Consider the following 17776-nt stretch of genomic DNA (forward strand, 5'->3'; position numbering starts at 1 on the left):
TGAAATAAGGGAAACAAAAAGGAACTCTGTGATGACCTGAAAGAAAGAGGTTATCACCTGGAAAACCCTGATGGAGCAAGTTTCTTCTCCAAGACATTGACGTGGCTGATTAGAAGGGATCAGTTTGTATCCAGGAACAACAAATCTCTCTCTGAAAATGACAAGAACTTTCCTGAGCTGTAACCATTCACCTTTCAAGCACCAAAGCCTGGTGAACTTCGTAACTGTTAAATTCTATGCACAGTATAAGAATTGCCTGCAACCAGTGAACTTGGAGGAATGAGAAGTGAGATTGGACTGTGATTCAAAGAACTTTACTGAACTTACATACACGTGCACTTCGAATTAGAAGGGGTTTACATTAGGTTAAGTTAATAGTACTAAGTTAAAGTTTGATCTTGTTTTCATGTTTAAAGATAATTAAAAGCAACTTCTGTTTAAGTTACCATTTGTCTTGGTGAATATCTAAATATCTATTGCTGCTGTGTTTTGTGGTCCTCTGGGCTCGTAATAATGTAAATAGTATTTTTGTCTATTTTCCAAGTGTATAAGGAGGATTCTTTTAATATTTTACAAACTAGTCAAAAATAATGTTGAACTTCCTTTACCAGATTAAGTAAATAGGTAAAGCTCATGATATAAAAATAAGCTTGATGATTTGAAGAAATAAAGCTGACAGACCAAATGGTCTTTGTTTCCTTCATTCTTTCATCTCTTCCCTTCTCATAATTCACCATATTTTGAGGTACTTCATACATTACAAAAATGCTTTTTCTGTTCCAGTAGTGACAGCAAAAATGTTTTTTTTTTCTTAAGAACGAGCTGAATGCTGCCAGACAGAATATCAGTTATTGTGCAATAAGTACTTTCATACTGGCGAAATGACTGATTTTTCACCTCTCTCCTTCCTCATAAGGCAAGCAACTAGTAGCAGAAAGGCAAGGACAATTACATTTGGAACAGCCAGCTTGAAAGTGGATCTACAACTACAGAATCCAAAAGATTGTTACTGTCACAAAAGGAAGAAAATTGTATTATTTCATTGTGAAAGGAATATTCTTTTTGTCGGTTTGCATAAATATATTCTTTATTTCCTCAATACAAATTATTTCACACAATTCAATTAAGGGATAGTTGCAAATTATAATCCACAATTCATACAACAGCAACAAAAGAACAGCCTGCTGGCAGAATTTAATGGATCAAATAGCGTCTGTTGAGGCTAAAGGAATTGTCAATGTTTGTGGTTGAAACCCTACATCGAGACTGAACTTAAACTTGATGATGAGCCTTCAGTGTTGATGAAGGGTTTTGACCCGAAGTCAACAATTCCTTTCTCCTCCACTGATGCTGCTGTTGACCCGCTAAGTTTCTCCAGCATGTTTTCTTTAGCTCCAGATTCCAACATCTGTAGTCTAATGTCTATATTCCGTAACCATGCTGAACATTTGGGATCTTTTGGGGCATAAAGTGTTTTAATCATATTTTGATGATACTCGAGAAAATGCTTCATGCATAGCTCAGAATGATGTTGGGGAAATGATACATTAGAGATATGTACATATGATGATAAATAATTCAATACAATTTCAATTCAATTCAAAAGAGATCATTAAAATTAAGTCAAGTTGACAATTACTTGTCACAAACCTCATTAATTATATAATGCAACTGCCTATTGAAAATCATGCAAATAAAAATTTTGTCCGCATAAAATGGAAAGAATTTTCGTCTTGTATGCACAATTCCTTTCTTGATTCTAAAACACCAAAAATTCTTCACACCTGATAATACATGTTTGGAATATTATCAGTCTTTGTATTGTGGGAAGTAATGCATATACCACAGGAGGATAAGTTTGGAATGCAACTCAAATCAGCATTGATCCAACGCAGTTTCACCTCAGCAATTTTCATCTTTATAGGAGATCTTGTGTGGATCTATCTATAAAACAATCTTTTGGTCAATTCTTCTGACTGTCCAGCTGCCTCACCACCAAGACGTCCAATGCTTTCTACAGATAATAGTCACAAATATAAATATTAGTCAATGGTGTCTAGTTAAGTATAATCCACCTAACTTCTTTTTTTTAAATTTCTGACATCTATTTATCTAGCAAGCTGTGAAAGATTTCATTGAGACAACAAAATTGGTGCTTAGCTGCTAAATCCATGCCAGATATTCACTATGCCTTGGAAATAAATCCAATCTCTAGGCTTGCCTAAGGCATTTAACTTTTTGTAATGTGTGTGTGGTCTAGATCTGCAATCAATCTCCAAATTAAGTAAAGTTTCTGACTGGGAAATGAGAAAAGAAATGTCCCTGAACAGATTTTCTTCTTTTTGTACAAGTATTCACCTTTCTGCTCATGTTTGATAGAAAATTGAGTTAACCCTTTCTCCTTCGACTGGCTGAAACTGAACAACTGAAAAGAAAAAGATAAATATTGAGCAATAAAGTTTCCTGTGTTAAGTCACCCCTAACATTTTTTTTGTGTTTCTCCCAGGAATCATAACTAGCTTACTTTTGGTCACCCATTACATTTAATCATTTTTGTTCAGGGAAGAATGAGGAATGAGGAATCCAAATATTCTACTCCTGTTCCCATCTTATGATTTACTTATATTTGTAGACCAGCAACTTCGCTGGTTAGTAAAGCCAAACTGCTATAGACCCAGAAACAAAAACAAAAAAACCTCCTACCTATAATAAGAAACACCAAAAGAACATCTGTCCAATTTTGATCAAAGAACTGGGTTGTGGCTAATCATTAGTGTCTGCTCAATAATGTACATTACTGATTTTAAAACTAGTTGAGTACAAGTAAAATCCTACCTTTTTGCTCCGAATGTCACCAAGGAGAGAAGTGGATATGAGAGGAGTATGAAACCCAGAGCACTGATTACCAATGCAGGATGAGTAGAATGAGGATGAGTCTCCTTAAAGATGATTCTCCTTTGAGATTCTATATCAATAATTCCATAATCCCTTGAAAATTTAAATAAAATCTTCAGTCCTCAAACACCCTTTATCAATGTGACATCTTGTTCTTATGCTGCAGCAGTTGTTATATCACCTCACTGACACTTAATTGCCTTTGCAGAGCTGCCTTCCAGTTTGATGGAACGATTGCTCATCCTGTCGAAGTAAATAACAACCTGAAGAAGTTGGTTGGGGAAACTTTGGGCTTGTGGCAGAAGTTGGCAATTCCCTGCCGACCCTGCTCCAACAATCAAACAGCCCTGAGAGAAACAAGAACACAAAATCTAAGAAAATAAATTCATATCTAGTAGGAAAATACACATACACACACATGCGTGTATACAGGTGTGCACACACACACATATGTAAAACATACATGCACAAATACATATAACATACACACATATAACACACACACAAAACACCCATACACATACACACAAAATACATGTGCACACACATAAAACACAAATGCACAAATACACACATGAAACATGCCCAAACACACATAAACATGCAAACACACATATAAAATATGTGAACACACACATTAAATGCATGCATCCATGCAAATGCATACACACTTGTGCCCCCACACACACACACACACACACACACACACACACACACACACACACACACACACACACACACACATAAAGCACATGTGCATGCACACACATAAAAACACACAGGCACATACACACATAGACATAAAACAACACACATGCACACACACACACACACACACACACACACACAAACACACACACACAAAGCATGCGTGGACATATGCATACACATACACATACAAAACACATAGATACAAACATAAACACACATACAAAACACACACATACACACACACCCATACACATAAAACACACACACACTCACAAAACACACACCCACACATAAGGTATGCATGCACACAGAAACATAAAACCCACATGTACCCACATATACACAAAATGCATGTGCACACATAAAACGTGCATGTACACAAAACTGCCTGCACATACACAAGACATGTGCACATGCACACACATAAAATGTGTGCACACCCATGTTAAATGTGTACACATAAAATGTTTAAACACACATAAAACTCAGACACACAAAATGCATGGACACACATAAATGTGCACACCCATAAAACATGCATGTTTGTATGCAAATAAAATGCACACACATAAACTATGTGCACACACATGTATATCACATGTGCACACATGCCCTCAACATATAACGTGGGCACACACGCACATACACACAGAAAATACCTGCTCACGCATAAAATGCACACGCGCACATAAAACCCGCATGCTACACACACATAAATTGTGAATGCACATACATATATATTGCATGCACACTCACACGCACATATTATGTGTGCACATGCACACACACATAATCACACACACAGAAAATGTATGCACATACATAAAACATGCACATACACACCTAATGCGCACACACAGACCCCTACAAAAATTCCACATATAAATGCACACAAACACATAAATTGCACACATAAAACATACATACACAAAACACACACACATGAAACACAGTCACATATAAAGCACACACCCCTACACACACACACACACACACACACACACACACACACACACGCACAATGCATAAAATACACATGTGTATGCATATTCACATTGATCAATGGAAATATGCTATTTGCAATTATCTGTACATGAACTTTTGAAATGGGAAAATTGGGAGAATTCCATCCACATTTCCAAAAAATGTGCTCCCAATAAAAGAGGTCACTAAAGGGGTCAAAACGCTGAATGGAGTCCAAATCAAATATTTTAATTCAAAAGGAAAATACATTGTTCTGAGCACATCTCACCAAGGACTGAATTATTTCTTCTGTCTTGACTGAAGTAGTGTGTATTAGTTAAACATAAGTATTTTGAGAAGCTGAATTGATGGGAGAGATGAGATCTACAGAAATGAGTAATATAACCTCAGGCTAAATATGCTTTATCCGGGAATGCTCCCCTAATAGCTCCCACAAAAGGTAGAACTTTATAGAAATATTTTATTTGACGACTTTAAGATTTAGAAAGCCAAGACATCCATTATGGCATTGCTTATGGTTTTATTGTTTAAACTTTCTTTCCAATTTTTCATTTGCGTCATATATATTAACATATATTGAAGATCAAAATGGATTTTGTGTGATGATTGACATGTTTTGCAATATTTTAGAGATAATAGTGAGTCTCAAATAAATATTGTTTCATATCTTGAAGGCATCATTTATTCAAATGTTTCATGTTTGAAGTAGTGAAATGGTGAAAGATTCCATTATCATTTTTATCAAGAATTGTTTGGAAAGTAATTGTTTTGGTTTCACGTATTGAATGCAAAAGATCTTTGTTGGATTTCTCTTGTAATTTATAGGGAGGTTTATCACATGAAGTAATGAAATAATTCAAAATTCATATTGAAATGCTAGGATAATGGAAATAGATTATAACAATTGAAAATGATGATATGTAGAAGATCCTAGTTTGTAAGGGAGTAAAGTTGATTGCCTCGAAATACTTTCCTGTTTATTCGCCTTACTGTTGCACCTGAAATTCACTCCACTGAATTCAAAAGGCCAAAGTAAACTTTCAATGTCTCTTATTCAATTTATTAACTGGATGTAAAGAGTGCCTCTAATAATGTTATCTGCTCTGAAAGATCTATTGGCTCTTCCAATGCTAATTGACTCGAAGGACACTCTGTCCACTGTCAAGGTTCCTTTTATTGTCATATGATAATCCATTAACAAATATAACTTTTGCCTGCCACAAGGCAAAGAGTTGCCATTAGTATCACCCCTTATAGAGAAACAAAGGGGAGTCCCTTCAGAGTGTCCTGTATTCACCTCCAGTGCTCCAACATCTCCAGTTCAATTCGAACTCCACTCCAAATCTCCAACATAATCATGTAGCATTCAGCACCTGAGACCCTTCAGGAGCCCTTGTTCTCAGCAACCATTCTCTTACAAGTACTGTGGACCTGGAGTTACATAGAGTTCCTTCTGTAATATTTGGGACAAAGACACATTTTTCAATTATTTGCCCCTGTGATCCACAGTTTTAAATTTGTAATCAAATGGTTGGCAGAAATTAATGTGAATATTTCAGATTTTATTCAAGGTTATTTGCATACATTTTGGCTTGACCATGTAGAAATTACAATACTTTATATACATAGTTCCCCCCTCCCCCCCCCCTTTCAGGGCACAATAATGTTTGGGGTATTTGGCTTCATAGGTGTCTATGAGTACTCAGAGGTATGTTTAATAGCTTTGTTGGTGCAGATATAAGAGATCTAGACTTGCTTCTAAGCTAACGATCACCTTTGGAGTTTGTAGTTGCCATTTTTCAACATGAGGATTATAGAAAGTCAAAGAAACCATTATGAGGTTGAAAAGCAAGAATAAAACAGTCAGAAACATCGACAAAACCTTAGGATTACCAAATTCAACTCTTTGGAACAGATTAGGAAGAAAGAGTGTACTAGTGAGCTCAGTAATCGCAAAGGGACTGGTCAGCCAAGAAAGACCTCCACTGCTGGAGACTGAAGAATTCTCATCACCATTAAGCAAATTCACCAAATGCCTGTCTGAAACATCAAAAACACTCTTCAGATGGCAGGTGAGGATATATCAATGACTACATTTATATGTGCAATTTTTGTAGGGGTCTGTGTGTGCGCATTATGTGTGTATGTGCATGTTTTATGTGTGTGAATGCATTTTCTCTGTGTGTGTGTGTGTGTGTGTGTGTGTGTGTGTGTGAGTGTGCATGCAATATATATGTATGTGCGTTCACAATTTATGTGTGTGTAGCATGCGCATTTTATGTGTGTGTGCATTTTATGTGTGTGCATGTGTGTACTGGTATTTTCTTTGTGTATGTGCGTGTGTGCGCACATTTTATGTTGAAAGTATGTGTGCACATGTGATATACATGTGTGTGCACACAGTTTATGTGTGTGGATTTTATTTGTAGAAGATTTCATGAACAGAAATATAAAGGCTACACTGCAAGACGCAAACCACTACTTAGCCACAGAAACAGGATGGCAGATTACAGTTTTTCAAGAAGTATTTAAAAGAGCCTGCAGAATTCTGGAGAAAGGTCCTATAGACAAATGAAACCAAGATTAACCTGCATCAGAGTGATGGCAAGAGCAATGGAACTGCCAAAAATGCAAAGAATACCAACTCATCTGTGAAACATGGTGGTGGGGGTGTTATGGCCTGGGCATATATCGCTGCCACAGGCACTGGTGCACTTATCTCCATTGATGATGAAAATGCTGATGTCAGTAGTAAAGTGAATTCTGAGGTGTATAGTAATTCTTATCTGCTCAAGAGTGAGCAAAAACCTCCAAACTCATTGGACAATCCTTCATCCTACAGCAAGACAATGATCCCAAACAGACTGCTAAATCAACAAAAGGGTTCTTCAAAGCTAAAAAATGAAAGATTTTTGAATGGCCAAGTTAGTCACCCGATCTGAATTCAATGGAGCATGTTTTCCATAAGGTGAAGAGAAAAATGAAGGGGACAAGCCCCCAAAACAATCAGGAGTTGAAGATGGCTGCTGTAGAGGCTTGGCAGAGCATCACCAGAGAAGATGCTCAACACCTGGTGATGTCTATGAATCACAGACCTCAAGGAGTCATGCAGGTGATATGCAACAAAGTACCAAACATAACTACTTTAATAAACATGCCAATTCTATGCCCCAAATATTATAGTGCCCAGAAATGAGGGGACTAAGTGTAAAAAGTTCTGTAATTTGTACATGGTCAAACCAAAATGTATAGAAATATCATTGAATAAAATCTAAAATGTCCACTTTAATCACGTGAATTGTTTGATGACAAATTTAAAACTGTGGATAGAGCACAGGGGCAAATAAAGGAAAAACATGTCTTTGACTGAAACATTATGCAAAGCCCTCTAGGTGGCATTTTGAGAGGTATTGGAGCCTAAGGTGACCTAATAGATTAGTATGACAAGATGCCAAGATATGTTCTCCATTCTATCGCAGTCAGAGCTGTCAGACATCTCTGGAATTCAAAAAGCATTTGAAAAACTATTGCATAATTTCAAAATTTAAAACAATGTAACTTTAAAAATAAAGAAACAAGAATCAACTAAAATTGAAAAACATTTCAAAGTAATTAATAGAACATTAAATAAAACATAAAAAATAACGCTGGACAACAAGTATCTTCAAAAAATTTCCTCCCTGCAAGAAAATTGAGGATTATGACAAACACCTTCAAGATGTAGACAAAAGCATGTGGTGTTCATGGGTGTGATAAGGGATTTCTGAGACCGGTGGGCACCACAGGGACTTGAGTGTGTTCTGGATGGTGAAGGTCATGCGATAATTTAACTGTAAATAGTGAGTAACTGAAATGCTGTTATACTGTAATACTCAAATAATACAATTATACATAATCACTGAAATTAAAAAAAGAACACAAAGATAATTTCCGATTTGGTGAATAATGTATAGCTGGAGAAACCTTTCTTGAATTTAGCATGTTCAATCACATAATGATGCTGACAAATTGCATTAGTTCAACTGACCTAAAAGTGTTTTGCCGCTGATTTTCGTTTGTACTCAGCATCTGATGCCTCTCGAGTCAGTATTCAACAATAGTCGGTCAGCATTGTTTGATACCAGTTTCCTTAATACTGCTTTTCCATGGTTGCAATGTCCTGATGAACATTTCACCGTGTTTGACAATGACTGCACCAAGATCAGCAGGGAAGAAATCTAAGTTTGAAAGCACAAAATACATTTTCAATAACATGTGCTTTTGTAGCTTGAAATAGACTTAGAATATGATGGGAATCTCCAAAAATAGGCTATATCTAATAAACAGTACATGAGAGGAACATTTCAGCTGATTTTTGTGATCTGCAACCCAAAATCGATAAAATATACCCAAAAATATCCAGGAAGCAAAGTCTTCCTTCTGCTATGTAATCACACAAAATAACTTGCAGGGCACTTAAGTTAATTTAATCTCAATGAAGCACTCCAACATGAAATATTGTCTGACCATTTCTACCCAAGTGATGCCTCATGACCCATTTGAGTACCTCCAGCTGCTTGCTAAAGATTCCTGCATCTGCAGTTTTGCCTTTCTTTGCATTACACTGGTTTTTCTCCCATGCAGCCCTAAAATCTCCATTCATGAATGGTCTCCTTATTCTGTACACTGTGGCTCAATATAAATGTTGGAGGAATCTCAGCGTCCTCCTGTTCCATCTGCAGGAATCCACGGAGAATGTAGGCAGAAGTAGTCAGCAGAGCTCAGAGACCATTGAGAGACCAAACATCCTGCGTATATTTGATGCTGCGTGATCCATTATTGATCTACCATTCAATTTCTGTCATACAGAACTGTTGGAATACTTTCCAGGAGAGTGTCAATAGGCCTGTGGTAAGGGCTTCCAATATCAGTGCCCATTTGAATGGTATCAAGCCACTTGGACTTAATTGGTCTCATCATCATCTCAGTCATCCAGAAGAGATAACTAATGTTCTCAGCAGAAGCTGCAAAGCTTTCTACCTCATGACATACTTCAGAAGAAGGGGTAAAGATGAACACCAGCCACTCATTTGTTTTACAGCAATGATCCCTAGTTAACAAATGAACTGCAACATGGGTGTGAATTGAGCTTTTAATAAATATTTATTTCTTGATTTGATATTTTTTCATAAAGCCATGGAAGTCCCATGAAGCTGGACTGAAAGCCAACTTGATAATCATGGTGTAGTTAGCATGGTTAATGCACATCCTGTTACAGTAGCAATGACCGGGGTCTGAATCCAGCTCTGTATGTAAGGAGTTTGTATATTCTCCCTGGGTATGTGTGGGTTGCCTCCAGGTGCTCCAGTTTCCTCCCATCATTCAAAACATACCGAGGGTATAGGTCAATTAGGTGTAATCGATCAGCTTGGGCTTGTGGACTGAAAGGGTCTGTTACTACGCTGTATGTCTAATTTTTAAAAAAAAACCATGGCTAGAACTGGGTATAGATTATGGACTCTTTTAGGAGAGGGATGTTCAGACGCAGTGGCCTTCCAGCTTCTCTCCAGGACTCCAGCAACTGGAGGTCATTGGTATTCAACAGTGCCAAGATTCACAATCTTCCATCAATTTACTGCATGTTTAACTTGGCCAAGCCACCAACCTTTCTCTGCATATTTGTCATCTCTGGGTGATCATATTACTCTTCACAGTCTTTTGAACTCCTTGAAAGATTTTTTTTTCTTGGACAATAATCAAAATGATTTTGGAACGTAAAAGCATTTTTATTGGATCACATTAAGCCAAAAATCCAAATGTTGTTTTAGTGATAGCTGATCTGAATAAGACTGAAGGAGATTAGCTCCAATGGTACATATCATATAAAAATGCAATAATGCCAAAAAATACACACACTGTTAAAATGCCTCCATAAATTTAGTTATATACCTTTTTTCCTAAACTGTCTTTCACCCCAGACATAGTCGGCAACAATCATATTCGCCTACTGCAGTGGCCAGATAATTGCTGCCTCTGGTGTTGGGATTGGCAACTAACTTTCTAGAGTTAGTTTTACCTTTAATCTGAACTTCAGCTGTCAAGAAATCACAAAGCTTAACAGGATGTAGGTTTGGCACAAGCATAAATCTAAATGTAATGTAACAGAAAATTATAATTATCTCAAAGTAATTATGGAGTCTAGAAGCATTCTAGTAAAATGCAAACAGTTCAGACTTTTTAATTATCTATGTAATTCCGATTCTCTCTCATTCTCAGCGGAATTTAAAGGTATCATTGGAAAAGAGAGAATCAACTTTGCCGCTCTCCCATAAGTGATTCCATCCTTGTTGTACCACTGTTGCCATCTGATCAAACTTACTCTGTGAATGCAGAGATCTAAGTCAGGAAATACAGTATAAATACAGTATTTGGATTTGATTTTGGAGGTGCAATGAAAAATTGAGTTCTGTGCTGCTGAGCTGACTGGAAACATCTGCCCAAAATATCCTCAGATGTTTCTTGATTAGCCAGTTTAATTTTGTTGGAAGATCACTGGAAGCATGAGGAGCTCAGGAGATCAAAGACTGGTTCCAATCCACAGAAGCTCTGGCTTGAATATTCCTCAGCAATTCTCAATGTCTCCACAGATCATGAGACAGCATATGGTTTTCTAGAAGTTGAGCAAACTTTTGCCTTTGTAAGATTTAACATTATCTTATCTCACTATAATTCCAGTGCCTGGTACCACCTTACAGCTTGTTACAATAAATAATTGTGTGTCATAAGCAGATAATGTGGTACAAACTGCTCAGGCAGAATCGCACAAATGTTACTGTAACCTGAAGGAATACCCCAGTGTGATCACTTCAGTGGAGGAAGATTTGGTAATGTTAATAACTGACATATTTTGTTGTGGTGGAGCCACTGTATTACTGTTTGTACATGTAAAGTTGACCTACCCCTTGCTGTGCCTTGTCCGCCTTCGATTCCTCTAATAAAGGTGGAAATGACATAGCCCCTGCTCCAGGTAATCAGGCAGGTAGTTTCTAGTCATCAATTTAAAAATCATTAAACACTAATTTGCTTGTATGAACAAAAAAAAACACACTATAGAAACAATCTCAATTAAGGGTCCAGACCTGAAACATTGAGTGACCATTTCTGTCCATGGATGCAGCCTGACACGTTGAGTTTTTCCAGCTTCTCTTTGTTCACCACCAGACAAAATATATTCCAGAGACATGTACATTTTTGGAACAACATCAGAATAACTTTTGAAAATATATCCATAATGGGGAAGAAACAAACTGAACTTTAATTACATCTCAGAGCAACCCACAACTGAGATTAGTTCTTTTCAATGTTTTAATTACAAGTAATATAATTTCATGTTCAGTGTGGTGAAAAAAGAAACAGTTAGCAAATCCAATTTACTACAAATGGCGTGAGCATTTTTAAGTCCCCTTGATGATTCCAGCTTCCAGTCAGTAGGAATTGTTTGTGCAGATTGTAACATGGAGCAGCATCTAGTACAGTGAATAGAAGGCTGCAGCAGGATTAGCACCCATCCTGTTGCAGTGAGCTGGGATTCACTGCTAGGGTGTTGTGCTGATGGCTGGCCTCACCTCCCAGCTCCACCCCCATCTGCTCACATATAACCCTGCTTTCCCACCTAAACCCAAAAGCCTTCTGAAGACTACTGTTGAACCCCCACCCTTAGTTACAAGCTGATAAAGACCATTTTTTCTCCCTCCAGTCGTGAGAGCGTTTATTCACGCTACAATTTTATTAGCTTGTTCCCTAACGATGGAAGCGCTGCTCAAGCCTGGTACGCTGCTGGTAGACCCTCTGCCCCTTGACATGGCCGAGGAGTTCACATACTGGCTAGACTCTGCTTTCAGGCCTACCTGAATGCTTTCCACACCGATGAATTCAGGAGGTCCACACTCGTTTCGAGGGTAGGAACAAAAGGGTATGCAGTCATCAGGGACTATGACTCTGCTATCGAGGCACTGAAAGCTCAGTACCTGAAGTTGCAAAATGAAGTCCTAGTGGGGCACTGACTTGCTCCACGTCACCAATGGCCAGGAGAGACCATCGATGACTGCTGGATCTGTGAATGCTTGCCAAGAAATGCAGGTATGAAGTGGCTACAGGCCATGTACATGAGGAAGAACAGATCTGGGACTCCCTAGTCGCAGGGGTCCACTCGAGGTACATGAGGCAGCGACAACTTGAGTCAGGAAAGAAGGACCTGGCTAGCCACGTCGAGCTGACCAAATCACTGCAACAGGCCTAGCTCGAGAATGACAACTTCGAAGACAGCTCACTCACTCACCCAGATGAGCCCTTCTGAGGACCGGCTGCTCCTGCTACCCCTGCCCTAATGGCTGCTGCTTCCCATGGCAGGGAGTGCTTTTTATATGGAAAGAGTCAGCATCCCCAGTCTCATTGCCTGGCAAATGACTCAGTGTGTTCCAGCTTGTGGTGGTACACCACTGGCTTACTGCAGGGGGCAACCTCTGTACCTGCAGAAGAGCATGGGGACAAGACAACACCTGACCGGCTGTCAATCAGCCGACCTGAATAGACCAAGCCCCACCCAGTTGGGTGTCAATCACCCTCCAGGCTATAAGCTTGAACCAGCCCTTCGAAGACATTCTCAGAGTTTACAGCAGCTCTCCTCACAGCTGGCTCTGTGGAAGTTTACGTCGAATAAAGCCTGTTGTAATCTTTTGGTTTTGTGTGTTTGTTTCTGACCAACATTGCACAACAATTTATTCAACGTAAATTCTTAAAGCTGCCATGGAGAAACTCCTGAGTGTCAGGAGCCTCAAAATCGACCCACGCCACCCGGAAGCACAAACATGCTTCGAGATCTGGAAGCACACAGTCAAAGCAATCAGCGAGGCTCACGTCGATGAAATCCTGGACTTTGATCGAAAGAGGCTCATCTTATTCCAATCAAAGCTGGATTCCTGAGCCTTCCAGACACTCAAAGACTGCACCGGATACTCAGAAGCAATGAACACCCTCGAGACCGTGTATAAACCTCCCACGAATGTGGTCTTTGTAAAGTACCTCCTGAGTATCCAAGCCCAACTACCTGGTGAGACAATTGAGTCTTACCTGGGAGCCCTGTGTGAGTTGGCACGACCTTGTCTGGCTGAACCTGGGATAAATGAAAGGGAGGTCAAGAGATTGATCAGAGAAGCCTATGTCCAAGGGCTATGTGCAAGGGCCATCAGGTAGAAACTGCTGGAGGACAATATCTACTCCCTGGCCAAAACAGTGGAGGTAGTCCAAACCCTGGAGGCAGCAGCCTTGCACCCCAAAGCCTTCGATTCCAGGCTTTTTCAGGCCTCTGATTGGCCAGCACATTCAGCTGCTGTGGCCCTAGATCAAGCTGGGGAAGAAAAAATTGCTGCTGTGGGCACCCAGTGCCCTTGTAAGTACTGTGGGTCCCGGTGTGGGTCTGATCGTCGATCGCGCCAAAACTGTCCAGCCAAAACACAGTATTGCTCGAGATGTGGCAAGAAAGGCCACTTCGCCAAGGTTTGCCCCTCAAAGCCAGCTAGCAGCTCAGCGGCCCTCTACGACCTCCCCTCCCTCACAGTCCTCGCTATGTGCGATTGCCAGGTGGCACCATTGCAGCCGCACCAACTTTCGGCCTCCCCTACCCTGGTGGCCCAACTTCCAGCTTCACCGGCAACGATCGACGTGTGCGTGCCATGCGCCCAGACCAGTGCTGCCTCTTGAAGACTACAACGACGTCACTTCTGGTCTACGGTGTGATGTCACTTCCCCCAGTGCAACGAGCGTAGCCAGGGAAGAAGGCCAGCCATGCCTCACCCTCCCACGCGGCGCCACCATCTTGGGCTGGACAGGCACGGACGCCACCGACACTGAGGCCCTCCCAGGCCTCCAACGATGATGACATGGTCAACACGGGTACTGACCAGGTTGCCCTACCAATGCACCCCATGCCTCCAGGTGTCGCTAACCTCCGTACACTGCACCCCACGACTACGGAGAGCACCACCACTTGACACTCACCTCTCATGATGCCTGCAGAGGACAATGACGACCACAACTCACCTCCATCATCGGGGAACGATGACTCAGACCCCGAGATGGTCCTAGCAGTCACCACCCTGACCAGGAACATTCCCCACAACCTTGGGCGCTCCATGAAGGAAATAAAAATCAACGGGCAGGTAACAAAGTATCTAATCGACAGTGGCAGCACCAAGAGTTTCATTCACTCGAGTGTGGCCCACTCCCTAAAGCTAAATATCCACCCCACCACCTTCTCTATCACCTTTGCCGCCAAGGGCTGAACTATCAATAACCTTGAGCACTGCTCAGTGTTAGGTCTGCTTTGTTCATGAATGAGTGAGACAAACACCAGGCTGAGTCGAAATCAAGGTTCTTTGTTCTTTATTACCGGATTGTAACACTTGCGACTAACAAAGTTAGTCGGAGAATGCATTCTGCCGTTATCAGCAAAATGGTGATTTTTTATACCCTTGGATACATGCTTAGAACATCATCATATCATTACTTGTCCAATGACTAAAACTGTTGCTATCCTTTCCCTGCTAGCTTCCTGCCTCTCAATCCATCAATGTCTCTCTTATCTTGTAAGTACAAGGATGCATTCTGTTACTCCTTAGTACTGGGTGACTCCTTCTCCGGTCCCATCTCATGATGTTTTACCTAACAGGAGTACAAGGACACCTCCCCTTCTTGTTACTGCCCTGTACAGGGTAACTCCCTACACATTCCCATCTCATGATGTTTTACCTTACATCAGCCAATCTGACTGTGGTGGGGGGGGGGGGGGGGGTGGTTGGAGAGACATACACTGGGTTCAGGCTCCTGGTTATGCCCAAACTCTGTGCCCCAGTCCTCCTGGTTTTAGATTTCGAATGCCACCTGCAGAGCATCACCTTCGTCTTCGGGGGGCCACTACCTCCACTCATGCTCCACAGTACACCGTCTAACCAGCCCTGGCCAACCTGCGGCCTCTCCACGCTGTGCATCACCCCTCCTGTGCTCTTCTAACACCTCACGCCAGACTGCAAGCTGATAGCCGCCAGATGTAGACGCTATTGCACCGCAGACAGAGACTTCATCAGGGCAGAGGTGCGGCAGCTTCTGGAGGAAGTTGTCATAGAGCCCAGCAACAGCACTTGGAGAGCCCAAGTCCTAGTGGTCAAAGGGGGAAGCAAGCCGAGGATAGTCATGGACTACAGCCAGACCATCAACCGGTACACCCATCTGGATGCCTAACCCCTACCAAGGATAGCCAACATGATCAACGAGATAACCCGCTACCGGGTCTTCTCCACAATTGATCACCAACTCCCTATCCACCCGCTGGACAAGTCCTATACCGTCTTCGAGGCAGACGGGCACCTGTACCAGTTCCACCGAGTTCCATTTGGGGTCACGAATTGGGTCTCTGTCTTCCATTGGGAGACCGGCACAAGCTAAAAGCGACTTTCCTGATCCTGGATAATGTCACCATCTGTGGCCACGACCAGCAGGACCACGATGCTAACCTGGAGAAATTTCTCCAGACGGACGAGGAGCTGAACCTCACTTACAACAAAGAGAAGTGCATGTTCAGCACCACCCGCCTCACCATCCTGGGGTACATCATGTCACATGGTGTCATCGGCCCAGATCCAGAAAGGACGTACCTGTTAATGGAGCTCACCCTCCCCCCCACGCTCAAAGCCCTCTGCAGGTGCCTTGGCTTATTCTCTTACTACTCACAGTGGGTTCCCCGCTTCTCAGACAATGTCCACCCACTGGCCCAGGCCACAACTTTCCTGCTCCCACCAGAGGCGCAGGCAGTCTTCATGCGCATCAGGCAGGACATCGCAGATACCATGATGCATGCCGTAGATGAGAACTTCCCCTTCCAGGTGGAGAGTGATGTCTCCGATGTAGCTCTCGCCGCTACCCTCAACCAAGGTGGGTGCCCGGTCGTCTTCTTCTCCAAGACCCTCCAAGGCTCTGAGCTAGGGCACTCCACCTTTGAAAAGGAGGCACAGGAGATCATGAAAACAGTCCGTCACTGGCACCACTACCTGGCCGACAGGAGGTTCACCTCCTCACCAACCAGCGGGCAGTGGTGTTCATGTTCAAATCCACCTACAGGGCAAGATTAAGAATGACAAGATCTTGCGCTGGAGAGTCGAGCTGGCAACATACAGCTACAACATCCAATATCATCCCGGAAAGTTTAAAGACTCCCCCGACTCCCTCTCCTAGACTCGTGCATTGTTCCACGACGACCAGCTGCAGGCACTGCATGAGTCCCTCTGCTACCTGGGCGTCACCTGCTTATACTATTTTATCAAGTCCCGGAACCTCTCGTAAACCATTAGGTACATCAGGACCATGGCCTAGGCATGCCGGGTCTGCGCGGAATGCAAACCTCGCTTTTCCACTCACCCCAGGCTCATGTTGTGAAGGCCACTTGGCCCTTTGAGTGCCTCGACATGGACTTCAAGTGGCCCCTGGCTTCCACAAATCGAAATGTCTATTTCCTCGCGGTCATAGACGAGTACTCCTACTTCCCTTTTGCTATTCCTTGCCCTGACACCTCCATGGCCACCGTCATCAGAGCACTGCCCAGATCTTCAACATTTTTGGCTACCCCGCATTTATCCACAGTGACCAGCAGTCCAGCTTCATGAGTGAGGAACTACGCCAGTACCTGACATCAAGGGGCATTGTAACTAGTTGTAGACCTCACCAGCTCAACAGCTCCATAGTGGCTGTGAAGATAAATGAACATTCCACTAAATGCTTAATCGACACGGGCTCTACTGAAAGCTTCATTGACTCACGAACTGTGCGAAAATGCAACCTAAAAATGTATCCTTCTAATTACCACATATTTCTCGTTTCTCATTTGCATTCTATGCGTGTTCAACAACATTGTATAATACATCTGTCATTTGAAGGGGGGATATTCTGTAAATTTAGCTTGTATATTCTTGATGAATTGTGTGCTCCAGTGTTGGTGGGTCTGGACTTCCTGTGTCACCTTAAAAGCATGACCTTGGAGTATTCTGGTCCCCTTCCCCCTGTAATGGTTCGGAACGGAGGGCTCCTAAAATCAGAACCCACATTTAGCCTCTCCACACTGAATATTGACCCCCCTCCTCTCTTCCCAAATCTGTCCTCA

The sequence above is a fragment of the Narcine bancroftii genome, chromosome 6, assembly GCF_036971445.1.
Source record: "Narcine bancroftii isolate sNarBan1 chromosome 6, sNarBan1.hap1, whole genome shotgun sequence".
Classification (NCBI taxonomy): Eukaryota; Metazoa; Chordata; class Chondrichthyes; order Torpediniformes; family Narcinidae; genus Narcine; species Narcine bancroftii.